Below are 18767 nucleotides of genomic sequence, written 5' to 3' on the forward strand. Positions count from 1 at the left end.
TGTCGCCTTTAGAGAAACGAACACTGAATTATGCTGGATTTTAGTCTTTCTTTGACTGCCTATCATAATACTAAACCTGTTGTTTGTTCATTCTATCTGTTTCTCTCTGAAGTTCAATTTTACCTTAACTTCTATGCTGACATTGCGTTCTAAATAGCCATAGACTGAGGCACAAGTGCCATATTTGAAATTCCTACAACATATTGTACTATAGCTGACTGCACGCATGAAGAATATAGAATGAAAATGCAAAAATTTATGTTGTGTGCTATTACTGCCTAAGATGTCCAATGCACAACCACTTTTTATACACTTTTTTTTTTTTGCATATTCATCAGCCTCATTCTTTAACTATACATGGTAATAGCCACAGATATCTCGTACTTGGAAGAAACTTTCTGATTTTTGTTTTTTAAGGCAATCATCAACATCCATATACTTTTACTTCTTATTTTTTGGAAGAAACTTTCTGAATTCTGTTTTTTAAGGCAATCATTAACATCTATATCTGCTTTTCAGGAGAGACTTGGTGAAATTCCTGAAGAGTTGGGATCTAACCGAGCTGGACAACCTTTGGTTAATTAGTGAAACTCAGGAGAGCAGCAAAACATATCAAGTGGAGCGATATTTAGAAGGAATATGATCTATATGTGTACTTAACAGGAATTTGTGGTACTAAAACAAATATTTTTAGTTGGGTTTGATTAAGTACGTTAATTTTCGTTTACTCTTAGTTTAATTAGTTTTGGAAATTATGATACAGATATATATGACAATTATTTTTGGCATTTCAAGAGTATTTTTGCATTTTGTTGCATCGTTACTAATATATATCAAGAGCTGTAATATTATAGGTTTTTAACAGGTACATTAATAATCGTTGCAATATCACCAAAAACTGGGAAAAAAAAAAATTCTGTTGCAGTAGCTTCAAGCCGTCGCAATAGCTTAAAGAGTAGGCGTTGCAGTAGCCAATAATGTTGCATAACCTGCCACTAACAAAGCCGTTGCAAAAGATATATGATCTAAGGAAACGACACATTTAGCCGTTGCAATAGGGCTAAAAGTCGTTGCAGTAGACCTATTGCAACGCCAACAAATACGACGGTACAAAACCGTTGCAGTAGGTCTACTGCAACGACTTTTAGCCCTATTGCAACGATTTTGGTGTGTTGCCTTTGCCTTTTAATGTAGTAGTGATAATTTGATTGGAGTCGTTAATGGTGTTATAAAGAAGAATCTATTAGCTAAACTTTGAAAGTAAAATAACTTAGATAGTTTTCTCACACAAAAAGTTATAAAAGGGATTAACTAATAATCACTAATAAGGAGGATATTGGAGTAAGTTTAACTAATTGTGGACTAGACTACTAAGATGGTGTTTCTAGACCGGAATATGGTAAAATAACTATAAATAGAGTACTGTAAATGAATTAGTACAAGTGAATACAAGGGTAATGATATACTTTAAAGAAGTTTTAGGTATTTGATTCAATTATTCTATAATTAGGAAAGGAGTGGACTCATCAATGTAGGTGTGAGTATGGTTCCTAGATGGGTTCATTGTTGATCAAGTTAATTAAAATTCAGTTGATGGTATAACTAGAACCATATATAGTCACTTTAATAAACCTTTGATTGATGAAGCTTGAGTTGTGTGTTTTAAGTTAACTCTCCTTAGTTAATTCTAAGAGAGAGACCTGTATATTGTGATTGTTGTTGAGACTTGATAATTGATATTATTGACAAGATGAATATAGATTGATGAATATGAAAAGGAAAATTAGTATGAACTATGTATGTGCAAAAGCATGTAATGTGTGGAATTGGCTTAGTAATTCTCGTTAGTTAATTGTAGCTGAGAGACCTAATGATATTGTTGTGGATATTTTATCGATATGATTATTTACTACCAGTTGTGGGCCTTGTGGCTCACAAGCTTTATGATGGGAACTGAAATTGAAAAGTATATATGTATCAATTTGAAATACGTATTTATAAGAGTTATATGTTAAATGATTATGGTTATCTACGAGGGAAATCACTTAGTTTGGTTCATATTCAAATATCGTTATTAAGATTTACTAAATTATTGGATGAGTTATAGGAATGATCTGATTGAGTTATGAACTACAATCGAAAGGAATCTTAAAGGGGAAAGTAGCTTGTCTGAGTCGACGGACGAGGTGACACTAACAGTGCCCCATGGACTATGAACCTTGGGGGCCCCATAGGGAAACCTACCATTGCTCTGTGGGGCGATAATCGGGCTTTATATGAGGTAATGTGAAACCTTTGGATGGCTTGAAAAATGTACTCCGGACTAGTCGCAGTTATTGGCCAAAAGCAAAGCGAATGGTTGGGTGACGACCCCCACTGTCGGAGTGTAAGCTTTGTCTCCTCCGCCACGTTCTCTTTCCCCTTAGTTAAAAGAAAGTTATCTTAAGTTGTGAAAGTTGTTTCGATATTGGATTTCCGATAAGGAATCATATCAGGTAAGTAATGAATGTTTATTCAGTATATGAATATGAATATCGATATTGGTTTCCTGATAAGGAGGCATATCATGGTAAGTGATACTAATGTTGGATTCCCGATAAGAATCGTATCTTGTTATGTGGATTTCCGATAAGGAATCATTATAGTGAAAGTTATGATATTTATTGCCCGATAAGAGGTTGTTTATAGAATATAAGAAAGTGATTGATAGAATATGAAAGCATAAGTGTGAATTTCCATTAAGAAATCGACTAAAGGAAATGAAGATATTGTTGATATCAAAGTTGGTGACCTCAAATTCCTACTATGAAATCGTGGTAAGTCGAAAGGTTGATTAAATGAGAATAACATGTCATTGTGATTAGTGATGTACTGTGAAACGAGGAATTGGATAGAATTAATATGTATGTTCAACAAGAATATTTTTGTCAAACATGCTCTGATTGGTATGATTGTTGAACTTATGTTGATTGCGTGAGAGTTGTTTTCAAGTAAAAGTCACTAAAGTATGTGTTAAGCTTATTTACGGGTTAGTACTTTGCTTTACTGATGTGTGTACATTGTTTTGTCATTTCTGTGGCCTGCCAATTGGTGGGTGGCAGTATCTTAAATATTTCAGGTTGAACCCGTGAGTTATTCTTTTGCAAGTTGAAGCTGATACGAGATGGTGCAGTATTATATTTGTTATTGAAGTGAGAACGCTCCACTTGTAATAGTTAATCGTTTATTTTCTATAATCTATTTCTTCATTTAAGAATCGTTAGTTAGTGCTCCTTATTCTCTGTTGGTTGTTGCTCCGCGAAAGCGTTCAGGTTGTTGAGCTTTGGGATTTGGAAATATTTTATAAATTGAATTTGTAAACATTTTTAAATCATTTATCGCTTTAGCGTTGTCCTATTTTTAAAGGAAACTTTGCCGGATTTTTCGTAAAAATTTATGAAAATAAAGTTTGAGAATCAGAGCACTGGTGTAATAGTTAATCAATTTGAATAGAATTGGGAATTGAGTCCCACACTCTCCGATGTAGTTCGTTGAGTGTGATGGTAATAGTCCGAGTTATCTCGACTGGAGTCTCTTTCGCTGTGCTTAATCCTTTGTAAGCTGGTCAAGGAAATCCGGGCTGTTACAGTTACGTTTATTTCTACACATACAATTCACCCCCCTTGTATTGTTCGTAGTGAAATAACAATTAGTATCAAAGCTAGATCTTACGAAAAGTAGGAAACCCTATTGAGAAAAAAATCCAAGGAATAATGAATACAACCGAGAAACTTAAGAAAGGTTACTCCACGCAAAAGCCTCCTATGTTTAATGGAAAGTTCTATTCCTATTGGAAGAACCCAATGGAGATATTCATCAAGGTTGAAAACTATCAGGTATGGAGAGTCATTGAAGTTGGTGATTTCGAGGTCACAACTACTAATGACAAAAATGAGGTAATTTAAAAACCCTTCTCCGAATATGACAAAGCTGATTTCAAAAAAATGGAAGTAAATGTCATGGCTGTTAAACTGTTGCATTGTGGACTTGGACCCCATGAACATAATAGGATCATGGGATGCAAATCCGCAAAGCAAATATGGGATTTACTAGAAGTAACTCACGAAGGAACTAATGAAGTCAAACGATCTAAAATTGATTTATTAATGAATCAATATGAACTGTTCTCCATGAAGACTAAGGAAAGCATTCAAGAGATGTTTACTCGTTTTACTAACATTATTAATGAGTTAGCTTCTCTTGGAAAGTTTCTTTCATTAGAAGAACAGGTTCGAAAAATTCTTAGGAGTCTTCCTAAGGACAGATCGATTGCTAAGGTCACTGCTCTACAAGAAACAAAAGACTTCACTAAGTTCAACTTGGAACAGCTGGCTGGGTCACTTATGACTCATGAGCTTCACCTTGATACTGAGTATGGTGAAAGCTCCAAATAAAAATTCATTGCCCTCAAAGCAGATGATGAAGATGACTCTGACTCAGAAGAAGAGGAAGCAACTCTCATGATTCGAAAATTTCGAAAGATGTATAGGAACATGAAGAACAGGAACTTCAAAGGTAAAACTAAAAAGGTTTATAACAAAGCCGCTTGTCATACATGTGGTAGTACAGATAACTTCATCAAGGAATGTCCACTTTGGGAAAATGATAAAACCAAAGAAAGGAACAAGCAATGCTTCGCTGAAAGGAACAAGGAAACCAAGGCACCCTTCTCTAAGGCGAACGTTCGTAAGGTAATGGTAGCTGCTTGGGGAGATTCAGAGACGTAAGAGGAAGAAGAACAACAAACTGAAGAAACTGTAAATCTTTGCCTCATGGCAAACATTGATGAAAAAGAAGATGAAGAAAATGTTGAGGTAAGCCAACATGGAATTGAATCAGACTTAGATTGTACAACTAGGCCTAAAATATATTTATGATGCAATTCTTGAATGTAGAGATGAACGTGAAAAACATGAACAAACTGAACAAGCTCTTGAAGTCTACAAAGAACATATACAGTGGCTTAAGAAAATGAGAACAGATGTTGAAACTAGGTTCTTTGATTTGTTTGATAAAAATTTAAAAATCAAGGGATATTATGAGAGTGTGAAAAATGAAAATTATCTAATAAATTTAGAAATTTCACACTTAAAGGAATTTGTCCCTGTTCTGAGTTCCTTTGATATTAGATCAACCCCTTTGAAAGGATATATATCCGAGATCAAAAATTTGAATAAAGAGAAAATTGTTTTGAAGGAACAAATCTATAATCATTAGAAGGAACTAGTTGTTGCAAGGAACAGAGGCAAAACGATGGATATTCCTAAGTGGATTGAGAGACCACAGACTAAAAGAAAAGAAGGTCTTGGTTTTGAAAACTACAAGAAAAGGAACAAGAACAAGGAATATGTTGATCTACCTAGTGATAAATTTTGTATGTACTGTGGAAAAGTAGGTCATTACATTAATCAATATCAACTAAAAACTGAAATGATTGGCAAAAATGTGCAGATAAGTAACAAAAAATGGGTTATCAAATCAAGTCCTAGTAAAGAACAGGAACCCACGAAACAAGGGGTTCCTACAACTAACAATTAGTTAATTTTTTGCAGGTTGGAGTGAGGGGGGAACAACACATGGTATCTTGATAGTGGTTGTTCTAAGCATATGACAGGAGACAAATCTAATTTTCTCTCACTATCAACCTATGAAGGTGGAAGTGTGACGTTTGGTGACAATAAGAAAGGTTGATGACTATGAGATTGGCTTGGTACGACCAAATGATAAAGATACAGATTTAATTGAAGAAGAAGAAATAAAAGAGGAAAGGAACGAAGAAAATGAAAACATTCATGTTCCTGTTCCTCAAGATGAAGGAGATGTTTCTGTTCCTCAAGTTCAAGGAACTGAGTCTACCATTGCTGAAAGAGGAATAACTTATCAAAGCTCCTCATCTACTCAAGGAGCTCAAGAGGAATAACCTGTTCCTATAAGGGAGTTTCAACCAAAACCTTGGAGACATCAAAAATCACATCCAGTGGAACCATAATAAGTGACATATCCAAAGGTACGCAAACTAGATCTAGTTAAGGAATTTTTGTGCATTTCATGCGTTCTTATAATGATGAACCACGAAATCATGAAAAGCCCTAACTGACTCTGATTAGATCACTGCCATGCAAGCTGAACTAAATGAGTTCGAAAGAATCAAGGTATGACATCTAGTTACTTCTTCTAAACAAAAGGTAATTGGATTAAAATGGTTGTTTAGAAATAAACTAGATGAGTATGGAACATTTAGAACAAAGCTAGACTTGTCGTAAAAAAGTTATAATCAATAATAAGGAATTAATTATGAAGAAACCTTTGCTCCTGTTGCTAGACTAGAAGCCATTAGAATACTAATTGCATTTGCTGCTTATATGGGATTAAATTATATCAAATGGATGTTAAGTGTGCATTTCTAAATGGCTATTTAAATGAAGATGTATATGTTGAACAACCCCCTGGATTTGAAAGCAATGATCTCCCAAACCATGTCTACAAGCTTGACAAGCTCTTTATGGGTTAAAGCAAGCGCCTAGATCATGGTATGAGAGATTATCAAAGTTCCTTTTAGAAAACAACTTTAAAAAAGGAAAGGTGGATAAAACTTTGTTCAAACTTTATTTGAACAAGTAATATGTCAGTGTTCAAATATATGTTGATGACATCATTTCGAGCAACAATGAAACATTATGCAAAGAATTCTCAAATCTCATGAGTAATGAATTTGAAATGAGTATGATGGGTGAGTTAAATTTCTTTCTTGGGTTACAAATTAAGCAAACTGAAAAAGGAATAATTATTCACCAACAAAAATACATAAAGGAACTGTTAAAGAAATATGGCCTAGAACACTCAAATATAAATCACACTCCTATGGGAACTTCAACTAGATTAGATGAAGATCCATAGGAACAAGTGTTGATCAAACAAAATATAGAGGACATGATTGGTTCACTTTTGTATCTAACTGTGTCTCCAGACATAGCTTTTAGTGTTGGTTTGTGTGCTAGATTTCAAGCTAATCCAAATGAATCTCATCTAACTACCTTGAAGAGAATTCTTAGATATCTTAAAGGAACATATGATCTTGGACTCTACTATCCAAGAAGTGATACATTTGAGTTAAGAGGATATGCTGATGCTGATTATGCTGGAAATCTTGTAAATAGGAAAAGCACCTCAGGTATGGTTCAATTTCTTAGTCATAGTTTAGTTTCTTGGAGCACCAAGAAACAAAACACAGTCGCTTTATCCACTGCTGAAGCAGAAAATATAACTGCTGCTGCATGTTGCTCTAAAATGCTTTGGATAAAACAACAGCTTTGTGACTATGGAATAAACTTTAATTGTGTTCCTATTTATTGTGATAATACTAGTGCCATTAGTATTTCAAAAGATCCAGTGCATCATTCAAGAGTTAAGCATATACATATCAGACATCACTTTCTAAAAGAAAATGTGGAAAAAGGTTTGATTAAACTTGAGTTTTGTCAAACTGAAAATCAATTGCTGATATACTAACTAAGCCTCTACAAAGAGTAGATATGAAAAATTAAGGCTTGAGTTAGGTTTAATAAAATTAAGTAGATTGTTCCTATTCCAATCCCCATGCTAATTGATTTGTCTTGCTCTATGTGAATTAAGTGATTGTGATTGATTGCCTAAGACCATTGCAAATTAAGATGTTAAAAACATAAACATGGATTCAAAGGAATAAAACAACTCACAAATGTCACATAATACTCCCCTTATTTGTCCTAAGTTAAAGAAACATGCATAATATGAAGAATTGATATTTAGCATAAGTTGTTCCTATAGACAAGTTCCTTAGAGTTTATTTTCTTTCCAAAAATTAAAAATCCATAAAAATCAAAAAGATCCGAAAATCCCAAAGATATAGGAATCAGATTTAACCACGTCATGATTCTCTTTTATTTGTTTTCTTTTTTTATTTTTTTTTCCGCGTGTAACTCCTCATTTACTGTTACATGCATCTTCTTCTTTCTTTCATCCCAAAACTGTTTTCCTTAGTCGCTTCAACTTCACCATTATTCATCTCCTTCACACCCTTCAACCCATAAAACCCCACATTCATTTCACAAAATGGCAAAAACCTCACGCAATTCACCTTTTCCAAACACAAACACTCCCAAAACCTCTCAAATGGAAAACCCCTCTTCTCCATCCAAAACCCTAGAAATCGAAAAATCTCAAGAAACAACCATGGTGGAAGAAGAACAAAAATTGGAATCACCTAGAAGAAGTGTGAGAAGAAGAAAACTAATTGGGGATGATGATGAAGAAGAATCCCAGAAACAAGCTAAGGGGGAAGAAGAAGTTACACCTGTTCCTTCCAAAGGAACTGTTGCTTCTTCCTCCAAGAAACGAGTGGAAAGAAGTGAATCAAGGTATGTCTTAGGTTTTTGTGTAGATTTGGAGTGGGCCAAAGAAGTAAAATTCAATGAATTAACCGACATACTAAAGGAACATGGTATGGAATACCTGTTTGAAACCGCATTTAACAATGCCTTAGTTCCTTTAGCTATGGATGAATTTTGTACAAATTTCATCAACACTGATGGAATATGTACTACTGAAGTAAGGGGGAAGAAAATAAAATTTTCTCAAGAAACTTTGGCAAAAATTTGGGAAGTTCCTTGCAAAGGAACTGATGTGTATTTTAAAAGGAAAGAACTGTCTCCTTTCCCAATTTCCCGCAAGATAAGATTGTTGAATCTTTTGGGGGAACTGCTGGCCAAAACAAAATAAATCACAACCTTCTTTGTCCTGTTCACAAAATTTTGTTTAATCTGGTTTGGAGAGCACTCATTCCTCGAACTGAGAAGAGGAATGAGGTGGGTCTCTTGGACATGTGCTACATGTTTTGCCTTGACCACCAAATTCAAATAAATTTCCTTCCTCTTTATCCAAATCTCACTCATTGCATTGAAAACATTATGTTGGCTATGGAGCTTTAATTACTTCTCTTCTTACTCATTTTAAAGTGAAAACAACTGGTTGGCCAACATTGGGAATAAAACAAGGTAATATTTTCAATGAAAAACTTTGCATGGTTTAGATCTCTCTGTGCAAGAGGGAGTATTGACTCAAGGGAGAATTGCTCCTAGTTCCTCTCACAAGAGGAAACTGCCTAGGGCAGTAGAAGAGGAACCGGCTGAAGTAATACTAGAGGAACAGGTTCCTACTCCCACATAATCAAAGGAACAGAAACCAAAGAGGCGCAAAACCATCTAAAAAGCCTATCCCTCTTGTTCCTAAAAGAGTTAGACATAGCACTAGGTTGAAAATTACTCAAACTGTCCCTGTTCTTTCAAATAAGGATTCTCCTTTAGTCCTATCTGATACAGAGGAAAAGGAACACAACTCACCTAAGGAACAAACTTCTCCATCCTCACCAAATATATATATGTGCCTTTCCCTAACCTCTCTTCCATCTCTCCCTTATCCTTCTCTGTTCCTTCTAGCTTTGAACAGTTAAAGGTTGAGATGACTGACACCCAACCCTTTCTCCCTACATCTACTGACCTTCCACCACCACCACCTTTTCTTCCTCCTGTTTACACTACCACCTCCCCATGTGTTTCTCTTCCAGGAAGAGCTGGTCCTTCACAAGAAACCACCCCAGTTCCTCCACCAAAACCATGTACTGCCTCCGGTTCTAAGGGAGAGGAACAAGTTCCTTCATATGATTGTGGTTGGGTTAATGAAGTCTGTCTTCATGCACAGCACATGATTAAGTTTTATAATCACCTTCACTGGACTTTAGATGCTAAAACTGATAACATGCTGGGTTTAATGAAAGTCCTTAGTGATACCGTGATTGAGCAACAAAAGAACATGGAGACAATGGCCCAAGCCATTAAGAGTTTGAAGCAGCAAGTTGATTAGCACCATGGAGAGGTGATGAAGAAGTTGGAAGATGTGGTTGAAGAAGAAGTTGTTGAGGAACACCATTCCCTTTCCCTTCCTAATGTCTAGTTCTTGTTTCTCTTCAAGGAACAAGACTTCTCAGCTTTTATTTCTTTTTTTTTTCTTTCTTTGTCTCTTTTTGTACTTTAAGGAACAAGTGCTATAAATACATGACTTTTGCTATATTTGTCTTCGTTTGTGATTTATGTGCATAATTTCTTACTTGGAATGGCTAGTATTCTGTGATTGATGTTTGAGCTAGTCTACCCTTTGCATATCCTAACTTAACCGTTTTTATGGTGCTTGTTAATGGTCTCAAGGTATTGATCTTTATTCATGAAATCACGAAGAGTTTGATCTTTTTGACGATGACAAAGGGGGGAAAAGATTACGGAACAAACTACTATACTAAATAAAATAAATTTCAAAAAGAGGTAAATGAAAAATCAAAATTAAGATTCTTAATCCAAGACGTGAGGTAAATGAAAAATCAAAATAAGATTCTTACTCCTGCTTTTTCATTCTTATTTTATTATTTTGCCTTTTTCATTCTCTTATGTTATTTGTTATTCCCTTAGTTTGTACCTTTATTGTCATCATCAAAAAGGGGGACATTGTTGACCCCTAGTTTTGATGATGACAAAGGAACAAAGATGCAAACTAAGTACCGGACTAACAAGTTGTTTAAGTGAGTGAATTTCAAGGTATCAATGAAAGGAACAAAGAGAATACTAAGTCAAGGAAAAAATCAAGTTTGGATTTTGAAGACTAAGTGAAGATGTTTCTATATTTGTACTGGAGCAGCATTGGAGCAAGAAGACTAAAGCGAGGCTTTTTGTTTCTAGTTCCATTGTAAAGGAACGAGTGAAAATGGTAAGGAACTATGGCAATTTAGAATGAGAATGATCGTTTGTTCCTTTGAAAGGAACAGACGAACTGGCGCTACTAATTAAGTAAGGACTAATAATAATAAAGGAACTAGACTTAGGATGAAGCATTAAAACGGTACATTTATGTCAGTTGAGTAAATTATGCCTAGAATCTAGATAACCATTTTATTTAAGGAAAAATCTGATTTTAAGGAAAATCTTTTTGAGGAAAAGATTTTATTTTTTTCAAAGATAATAAAAATACTTTTCGGTTTTTAGAAATAATTTAAAGATAATATTTTTGTAAAAGGATTTTATTTCGGTTTATTAATTAAAAGTTTTTAATTAAATCAGATTTTCAAGTAATGCTTAAAGTGGTTGCTAAAATTAAGGATGCAGTAACTTAAAACACTCCCACGTTTAACAGTGATCATGGAGATCATGGATGTTGAGGAATGTGTTCCTCCAAGTAAGGAACATCATGGGATAATGGTTTTACCACTAGTATATGTTTTAATCCCACGTTCTAGGTTATTACCACTATAAATACTAGTGTCTAATTAAGTTCCAAAGTGTGTCTGACTAAGTGATTTAGTGAGTTTAACTAAGTAAAGTGTAGTGCCTTCATTCTCTCATAAAACATTTGTTCTTTGCCTTCTTACTCTAATTCCACTAAGTTTACTTGATCAATTGTATTTTGGTTTTTGGGGTAAGGGGACTTTGAGTGAAGTTATGTAAGAGAGAAGCTTTGAGTAAAGCAAGTTAAAGTGAGAAAACTTCAAGTGAAGTTGAGAGGAGCAACTGTTAAGGGAACATATTCAGGAACTTGAGTTTAGGAACTCAAGGTGTGGCTCGTGAGTAGGATTAGGTTGTAACAAAGTTGTTTGGCCTAATTAGTGAAAGAGTTGAGTTTAAAATCCCTAGTGGTCGAGGTTGTTTCTTCTTGTTGGCCCAAGAAGTTTTTCCTCGTAAAAATCCTTGTGTTCCTTTAGCTTGTTTATTTGTTTAAGTTTGAAATTCCGCAAAAAGTTACGTTTATTTCTACCAATACAATTCACCCCCCCCCCCCCCCCTTGTATTGTTCCTAGTGAAATAGCACTAGCAAAACAGGCTGCTAGATTGCATAAAAGGGAAGATCTTCTTGTTTCTGGAGTGCTGAAATTTAAATATAAGGAATCAACTATAACCATCGGGTTGACTAGGGACAAAATGGGGATTGCTTCACGGGAGGTTCGTGGTATGTGTTGGGCGGTGAAACAATGTAAGGAAGGGTTCAGCAAAGTGATTGGTAATGAAAATGGGACCACATCCTTAAAGATAGATGGGTTCGAGGTAATCCTATCACGCTGAAAAGAGGTCCCTCATTGGAACAGCTGGGTATACAGGAAGTCAAAGATTTAATCAATCTAGCATCAAAAAGTTGGTAACATATCTCTCATTTGGAAAATATTTCCTAAGGAAGCGATGTAGAGGATCCTGGCTACTCATATTGCAGAAAGGGATTCACATGATCACTACGTATGAAACAGAACATAATCTGGTGAGATTTCTACTAAGCATGCTTATTCCCTGCTGATTGAAACCCAGCGTCCTCATAGCTCAATAAAAATATAGAAAGAAAATTTTGGGGAAAATTATGGGCTATGGATATGAAACCAAAATGGAAAATGTTCTTAAGAAGGATTCTAAATAACGCGCTGGCCTTAAATAATAATCTCAGGGAGAGAAATATTAATGTCAATGAAACCTGTTACCTATGAAAAAGAGTTGTTTAAGCACTTACTGAGAAATTGCTCAATTAGTGCGAGAGTTTGGTGGGGATCCTGGCTAAAAATTCAAGTAGAAACGTATAATATGGTTCCTATCAATTACTGAATTACATTTCATGGAAAAAATTTGGAAAGATGATGGCCCTCAAAGCAATAGAGTGAAATAGTTTTGTTCATATTTGCGGGCCTTGTGGAAGCATCGAAACAATGTGGTCTTCCGTAATTGTAACCCAAATTCATTAGAAGTTCTGCATATGGCAGACACCTACATCAAGGAAGAAGATGAGAGAATCAAATATAATAAAGAAAGGAAAAATAAGAGAGTTAATGATGGAAGAGTTCAATAAAGCTTGATTGCTTCTTTCGAAGGTGACAAGATAGAATATATATGACAAAGGTTGATGGTGCTTGGAAAAGGAATGTGAGGAAGAACAATCCTTCAGCTGGAATTGGTTGGATTGGAGTGTTGGAAATGGTTAAGAATTCAAAGAAAATGATTTGAGTCAGAACTAACTCTACTATTCAATGTGAAGGACTTGTTGTATTAAGAGGCCTGAAGGAAGCTTACCAAAGGGGAGATACCAGCGTCAGTGTGGCTACAGACTCAAGTATGCTTGTAAACATGCTTATAACGAAACAAGTTCCTTTTCAGATGGCTAGTATAATTTTATGATTTACATGGTCTATGTAATAAATTTGTGTTCTGTGAGATTAGGAAGGTGGATAGGAACTCGATTCAAGATAACCTAGTTGTAGTAGCTAGAAATGGTAATCTTGTCTAGACTGTTTTTATTGTCTGTTTGTTCTGTTGTCAAAAAAAAAGTAGTGGGGTGAAGTTGGATGAAATGAGAGACTAAGAGTAGGATGAAGTTGGATGAGATGAGAGAGTAAGAGTGGCGTGAAAGGGGAGGGGTATGGCGGGATTAAAAGGAAAAAATACGGACAATTTTTAGTAAATACGAACGAGAAATAGCGATAGTGAAAATCAATGTAGTGAGTAAGGTAGATAATAATCTTGACTAGACTGTTTTTATTGTCAGTTTGTTCTGCTGTAAAAAAAAAGTAGGAGTGGGTGAAGTTGGATGAGGTGAGAGAGTAAAAGTGGGGTGAAAGGGGAAAGGTATGGGGGGATTTAAAGGAAAAAAGACGGACGGTATTTAGTAAATCCGGACAACAAAAAGCGATAGTGAAAATCAAATATAGTAAGTAATGCCTTTTTTGTACTTGGACTAAGGTTTATTTTCTCTTTTTCCTTGTCACATAAGTCTACTTTTTTTCTTCTTTTTTTTTTTGGACAAATGGTAATAAAGAGGTAGAAACAAAGCTACTTCTTTCTAGCTTCTGTAGCCAGATAGTGGGCTTTTGAGACTCCCTCTCTTTGGACTTTAATACAGGAAAAAAATTCTAAAGGGTTACTAATGAGGATTATCTGATCAATAATATTCCTTATGACTGGGTCTGCTTTCCCCGGATCTTTCAGAGCAGAAATGATTTCTTGGCTGTCCGTTTTGATGAAGATGGCTTTCGAATCCGGATGCAAGCTATTAATACATCGTAGTATGGCCAATGCCTCCGCCTGAATCGGTTTTGTAGCAAGAACAGGGACTGCCTCCCAACTGTTTGGTTGGCCTTCATTTATCCAGGCCACCGCCGCCTTCCAATTGTCCTTACCTTTGCTTTTTTTCCAGGCCCCATCAACTTGGAAACTCTCAATTGATTTGCCTTTAATCGACCCTCTTGTCCAAGCATAGTTAACATCTGCCTTGTTTTTTTGCTGAATCCTATTCTCGAAATCTGTAGTTCTCCAAGTCCTGGCTTGTTGTTGTCTTAGCTTGAATTCCTCGAATATTACTATGATTCTCCTTGGGTTTGGAATTGTAAGCTTGAAGATTATTTTGTTTCGGTGCATCCAAATTGCCCACAAGGTGATGATGAAAGTTTCCACGTTATCTTCCTTGTTTTCGTCCTGAAGCTCCGCATCTTTTTTACGCATTATTTTGATGAAGTTCATGATCCAATCGCCTATTTTTATATGGGCACCCGTTAGAGGTTTGATGCCCATTGTCACCATCCATATTCTGTTGGAGAATTGACAATCTCGAAAGAGATGCTCCAACGATTCTGGTTCAGATTGACAGAATTTGCATTCCTTATCCACCTAAATTTTCCTTTTTCTTAAGTTTAGAGAGGTTGGGATTGCTCGGTTAATAACTCTCCAGATAATGATTTTCCATTTTGGGCAAATGTTGAGCTGCCATAGGATCTTCCAAAAATCATCCTTGCTGGTTATTACTGGATTTGTCGAAGCTTGGAGGTCTTTGTAACCTGATCTAACTGAGTAATACCCTTTCTTGTTCTCCCCCCAGTAATAAGAGTCTTCTCTTGGTGTTTGAGGGAGAGTGTAAGCAAGAATTTCTTTTGCAGTTTTCCTTTTAAAAGTATTCCAGATGATATGTGCATTCCACTGATCATTGGTAATGATCCCAGACACCTTAGAAATTGTGTTTGGCGCTTGATTCTTTAGATCCGACTCGCTGATATTCATGCTTCCGACCCATTTATCATTGAATAGGTGTGTATCCTTCCCATTTCCTATGTTATTTTTCCTGAAGCCTTGTCTGACAAATGAAGTAGCTTTGCAAAGGCTTCTGAATGCGAGCGAAGAGTTAATTGGTATTTTGTTTGCTATACCCGCAGATAGGGGGTCCATTTTGTATTTGGCTAGGTATAGTTTCTTGATCAGGGAAGAATTTGAGTTATATATTCTCCAGGATTGGCTGACAAGCAGAGCTTCATTCATACTCATAGTGTTTCTGAGCCCCAACCCCCCGTCTTTTTTGTGTTTCTCCAGCAAGCTTCTCTTCCGCCAATATATAGGCCTTCTATCCATGGAGGACGTCCACCAGAATTTTAGGAGGGTTGAGTCAATCTGCTTAGAAGTTTTAGAGGGGAGGAGGTATATGGAAAGGATGTCGGAGGCCATTGAACATAATACAGTGTTGATAAGTATGAGTTTTGCAGCTGGGGAAAGGTGGATAAACTTCTAGGAATGGATCTTTTCTTGTATATTGGTAACTCTTGGCTGGAAAGCTGTTGTATTTCTCCCATCGACTTTTATTGGACAACCTAGGTACTTCCCAATCGTGGAGGAACTCCTCATTCCCAGAGGTTTCCTCATCAGTGAAACGAATCTTCAAGGTGTGTTGGGGGTGAAGATGATGGTGGATTTTTCGAAATTGATCATCTCTAGACTTCTCACAGAATTCGGAAAGGATCTCCTTGAGTTTCCAGCAGACACGAGGGATTGCTTTGAAGAAAAATAGGGCATCATCGGCGGAAAACAAGTGAGAGATAGAGGGAGCTGACCTTGCGATTTTGATACCATGAATAGTTTTCTCCTCTTAAGCCGCTATCAAGTTTGTGGAGAGAACCTCCATGCAAAGGATGAAAAGATAAGATGACAAAGGATCCCCCTGTCTTAATCCAATTTCGGGCTTGAAAAACTGTGTCGGTTCGCCATTAACTAGGATTGAAAAAGTTGATGTTGATAGGCATTCTTGAATCCAATTTATCCAAGTAGGAGGGAATTTCATCTTGGTTAGGACAGCAGTTACAAAATCCCACCTGATTCTATTGTAGGCTTTACTTAGATCAATCTTCATAACACCTGCGTAAAGGGTCCCTTTCTTTCTTTTTCTGATCCAATCCATGACCTCATGTGCAATGAGACTGTTATCCACCATTTGTCTACCGGGAATGAATGCGTTTTGGAATTCCCCTACCAAATCTCCTAAAATGAGTTTCAACCTTCCTACTAGAGTTTTAGAGATGATTTTGTAGGTAGTGTTACACAAGCTTATTGGTCTGAAACTCCCTACTGTCTCTGGCCTTTCCGTTTTGGGGATAAGAGTAATGAAGGTTTTGTTTAGTTCTTTGAGGAGGTGACCACTATTGAGAAAAGACAGCACTGAATGGCAAGTGCTTTGCCCTACTTTTTCCCAGTTGAGTTGGAAGAAAATGGGGGGTATTCCATCCGGCCCCGGAGATTTGAGAGGCTTAGGGCTGAAAGCAGCAGAACGGATCTCATCTTCCGTGAAAGGACGGAATAAAATTTCTATGTGGTCAGCTGATAAGCAAGGCAAGTTCTCAAAGATGGGATCATTGTGGTCGATGTCCTGAGCGGAGGGGTTCTTGCCGAACCTCTTTATTCCATTTATTCGGTTATTACCTCCTAACTTATGGTTTTCTTTTTCAATCTGATTGTAGTCTTCTATCAACAGCCAACTACCGTCATTATTAGTGAGAATCGCAGAAATGGAGTCCCAAACAAGCTGCCTTTCGTGTAGAACAGGGGAACTGTAAACAAAGCCGATATAACTTTCATAACCAGAGTTAAGCACTATTTTACAAGCTATGAAGTTTTTAAAGGAGAAAATAACAGAAACAACCAAACTCCCAGGCCAACACAGAAACAGGCCTCCACTAGAGTTATCAGAATTAAACCCCGTACAACCTTTGAACCCCCACCTATTGAAATTTGGTTCAAGTTCTGTTACATTACATTTAGTTTCAGCCAGAAATATAAAATCTAAAGTACTAGTAGTAGACAAATTCGAGATGAACGAGTGCAGAGGGGAGGAACTTGAACTCAATCCTCTACAGTTCCAACTGAGGATGTTCATTTGATCCATGGAGGCTGTCTTGGGCCAGCCGCGCCATTGTCAGATGTGGAATCGATAGTGTCCTCTTGCCCTAATCCAAATATGAGAATCCCCTTTCCCTTGTTATCCTTCTGAATTCTCTTTCTCTTACTATCCTGATAGTACTCCTTGAACACTTTTGCTGGTGGGGGAAGATTGAGATCTGGGAGTTTTCCAGTTTCACTCGAAGAGTTTTCAGCAATACTTAGCGCTAAGAAACCACATGGTGCCCAGTTATGAACTCGTTCACTCTCCGCTCTCCTTCTCTTCACGGTTTTTTTTGGGAAGTATGGGTAGTAAGGATCTTCTTGTATTTTGAATTTTGTTGGAGGGTTGATGGTTTGAGGGGGATTTTTGTTCAAGTCTTCTTTCGCACCCATTGAATCACTAGAAAGCTCTTCTGTAAACTCAGACAGAGCTGAGAAGAAGGTATTAAAGGAGTCTGGTGAATTTGGTGGAGGATTGGGGATATGGATCTGGGTTAAAGTCTTTGAGGGGCTGGCTTTTTGAGGAGAAAGGTATTTGGAGGCCCAAATAGAAGTGACCTGCTCCTCCTAGGCATTAGGAAAGAGATAGGCTAGTTTTTCCTTGTGATGGGCTTGATTTCTAGCAATGAACTCCTTGACAACCTTGCCCAATTCATCCCACGGCTCAAAAGAGAGCTTGTTTGACCACAGAAAATTTTTCTTCGTTTGAACCTAAGGAAGTTTGATCAGACTCTTGGGAGAGATGAGAAGAGCTGACAATGTTGTTGAACTCAAGGTAGTTGATGGACCCAAATGGGATAAATGGGTCATCAAATGGATCCGACGGAATGTATAATCTGTCATTCTCACAAAGGTGGACTTTTGGAAAGTCAGAAGATAAAGGTGGAGAGTTTTCGGAGTCAAAGTGGTTTGGAATATCTATCTCGTGGTCCTGCAGGGGGGTGAAATAGAGAGCACCATTTTGAAGATTCTTTGGAGGTAGGTCAGAAGCCATTTTTGTTTTCTTCCGTGAAAAAAGGGGGTTGGAGATGGTGAATTTTTGGCTTTTTTTGGTAAAGGGGTGGTTTAAATAACTGTGGGTGATAAGGTATATAAATAAATGAAGTGGGAGTTTAAGCGAGTGAATATGGTACTCAAGTACCATGAGAGAGAGTAGTAGATTTCTGCAGATATTCTCTATTCTTTCGTTGACAAAGGTGGGTTTTGTGGGGAAAATTACAAGGGTGTCCTTGCTTTGGGGCGAAAAAGGGGGGTATTTGAGTAATCTGATGCATGGTAGTAAATAGGGAGGTTGTAGGAATTAATATTGAGGTCTAAAGATAAAAAAACTTAGCTGCTAAATCCTTCCTCTGATTTTCTTAAATGAACTCTTAAATACTTACCTGTGCATGGATTTTTAACTCTCCTTTGTAAGCGCGTTCCTACACGTTTCTCAGGTGGGCCTTGGTTTTCCGATCTTTGGAGTTTGGATCGTACTCCGCCTTG

The sequence above is a fragment of the Beta vulgaris genome, chromosome 7 (genome assembly GCF_026745355.1).
Source record: "Beta vulgaris subsp. vulgaris cultivar EL10 chromosome 7, EL10.2, whole genome shotgun sequence".
Classification (NCBI taxonomy): Eukaryota; Viridiplantae; Streptophyta; class Magnoliopsida; order Caryophyllales; family Amaranthaceae; genus Beta; species Beta vulgaris.